Genomic DNA, 3,251 nt, shown 5'->3' with positions numbered 1-3,251 from the left:
ATCTAGAAATTTTGTTCAACTTCCTTCCCAGCTAAAGCCTGGTTTAAACTCTGATATAAAGACTTCTATTGTTGTGATTTTTTGCTTTATTTAGAATTGCTCCTTCACCAATTTCCCTGTTTAGTTCAATATATTTCTATGTCTGGCAATTTTGCTTTTATTTGCAGAAGGTCTGGTTAAAAATAGAGTGTGATTTCCCAATCCATCTGGTGCAATATATGTAGTTTGTGCATTTTGTTCAGTATTTGACATCATTGCAAATGACCTATTCGATCTGTTGAAAGCTGGTGGTCCAGTTGACACTGAACATTATATACAGTATTTCTCCTTATTCCCTTTTATTCTGTATTTGTAAACTAAGCTCATTCCAACATATATTAATTTGGAATAGTAAAAAAGAGTTAAAATAAAATTTATACATAATTAAAGTTAGGCATTTTGACTGCCATGACTGAAAAATTACATATAGTAGGATGTTGAGAAGCTGCATTTAATTGATGCCACCCCTCCCCCCTCAGGTTATATATGTTCACATGTACATAAAGAAATGCTTATTCTTATCATTCTCTAGTTCAGAGAATACATAACTGTATGAAAGAAACTGGCATATAATTTAGCAAATAAAATCCCAGTAACTCCAATACAATTCTAGTGAATCTAAACCCGTGGCTGCCTTAAGCCCCTTTATTTATATTAAATTCCAGTAACATGTCTACGACTTCATGGAATAATTTTTAAAAAGTACCTAAATGTCTCAGAAGTAAAAGGCCTAGTGACTTGGAACAGATCTCACATTCCTGAAACACTTACCTACTTTTTAAAATCCTGCCCCATTTGACTATTAGAATTCCCTGCTGTTGCCTTCTGTCTCCCATCCTCCCTACTTTCTATACCATTTATGTTTTTATTCTCAATTATATGTTTGTGTGCTAAGCAGTGAGCTCTCTGGGGCAGGGACTATATTAATGTTGTTGTTTTTAAAATGACTCTTACAAAGGAGCTGTATTCCGTATGGTAGTTTTTAGAAGTTACTACATTAATAAAATTTAATTTCTGAGATATGCAAGAAATATGAAAAATGTCACTTTTATTAATATTTTGCAAAATAGAAGTAATTCCATTATTTAGTGTAAAAATCCATGTTATCAAAATGGAATTCCAAATGGAAACCATTTTTTTCTTTAAAAAATATTCTGAACAATCTTTAGAGATTTTATTTAATCAAATTGGAATTATGCTAGTAAAGCAATCAGTTGGTAGAGGAGATATCTTTTATTAAACCAAATAGATAGCTGCAAAAAAATATATATTTATTTGCAAGCTTTCAAGCTTATGTGCCCTTCCTAAGGCAAAGGAGAATGCAAAGATTGTAAAATTTGTCCCAGGTAGAAGTGAAACTTCATATTGCACAGGAAAGCTGGAGGGTGGTATAAGTTCTCCAGGATGGAAAACTTCATTTTATGCAAGGTAGGGTTGGATAAATGTGGGAACAGTCTATTTACTTCAAAGGAGTCTAATAGCAAGCAGGAGGATGAATTTTGCTTCTTTCTTGTTAAGGTGTTTCATATTTCATAGGGCGACTCATAATGAAATGGTTCTCCTTGGCGAGGAAGTTCTGTTGTGGTGAAGCTGCTCTGCAAGTATGAAAATTTGGCTCAAAACAAAGGTTTGGAGCAGGGGTGTTAACTTCTAGGTCTCAAGTTATTGAATTTTGCTTCTTTCTTGTAAAATTATGAAATTTTCATTTCAAAATGGCTAATTAAATATCTTCCATGTTTCAGGTTTTTTTGAAACTATCTAATTGGTCTAATAAAATATATTGCCTCTACTACACTAATTGCTTTTGCTTTTAGACCAATACAGCTACAACCTTTATCCCTGAATGGTAGTAAGAAAGGGGTATTTATTCAAAAACATTTTTGTGAAGACAGTTCTTGACTCTTCAATAAAAAGCAAAAAACAAATTATTCTTTTTAAGGTTTTTTTTTAATAATTTGAATCTTAAAAGGAAGTTCATTTTAATTTGATCTGGGATTTTTTTTCCCTTTCTTCCCTTTTTTCCTCTTTTTAACTTTTTTTTTTACTGGCAAAAGGACCAAAAATGGTACAAGGGAAAGGAAAACAACAAAAGAAAGAAAGACTGGAATCCAGTTTGAAAATGCAAAAATCCAACTTCAAAAAAGAAAGGTTAGCATTTTCATTGAAAATGGGAATTGTGTAAAATTATTAGTGAGGATTTATTGGAAACTTTTTTTTTCATGAACTATGGTACTAATTACTTTTGACCTCACCTATTTGGATCAACTTTGCAAAAACTAAAAGTATGAAATGTAGTAATCTCATTTTTTTAAGTTTTACTGATGTGCTCCATAGGTTTGCAAGTGTATGCCATAGTCGTGTGATTCAGTCATGTGTGCACTGCTATAGAAATCAGTGACACTGTTCATTTGAGTAAGGACTTGAAGTGTTTATAAGTGTTTATATAGTCTGTATTTGTTGAAGCACTGATTCTTTCAGTGATGTCTTGAAATATTTTAAGTGCTGAGTAACTGAAGTGCAGGGTAGGCAGTGCTAGTAATAAATTACTATAAAATGTTCACTAGGAAAGACAGAAAAAGAATGTCCTACCTTATAACATTTGTCAAAAACTGTTGTAAAGCTAATGTTGTCAATAGCATGCATTCATTGTTCAGTTAACTTAATTTTTGTTAGAACTGGTTGGAAATCTTCTGATGAAACGTCTTTTGGTTGGAAAATGCCAGTTCATCAAAATCTAAATGTTTTGTGGTAACATGTCAATTTGGATTAAGCTTCTGACAGAACTCAGGCAGGTGTCTGTCAGAAATGCACCTGATTTCCCTTCAGCATGCCTTTCCAGTTCCTTGAAATCCTGCTCAGCAAACTGTCTCCATGTCATAAATCCAGGTCTTTCAGCTCTGAGGAAGTTAGCCTTGGAGACTTTTTTATGGCTCTGCAATTCAGGTCTTTCAGGATCTGGGGCTCTAGAGCAGCCATCCATTTGAAACACCCCAGGACAAAGTACCCTATGATGTCAAAGTATTTCTTTATCAAGGCAGTGCCTATAGTGAAACCTAAAATAACTTTGCATGTGCTAGCTCCAAAACTATGAGTGATATAGCCCAGCACCTGGACCAAGTAGCTCTGCTGAGAAACAGTTCTATTAGCCCAAGTATAATGCAGTACCAATGCAGTTATACTGCTTCCAATTCTGAATATAGTGGGTTCAAACA

Source organism: Gavialis gangeticus, unplaced genomic scaffold (genome assembly GCF_001723915.1).
Source record: "Gavialis gangeticus isolate Ggan-Ray unplaced genomic scaffold, GavGan_comp1, whole genome shotgun sequence".
In the NCBI taxonomy this organism is placed as follows: domain Eukaryota; kingdom Metazoa; phylum Chordata; order Crocodylia; family Gavialidae; genus Gavialis; species Gavialis gangeticus.
This window is presented reverse-complemented; position numbering follows the sequence as displayed.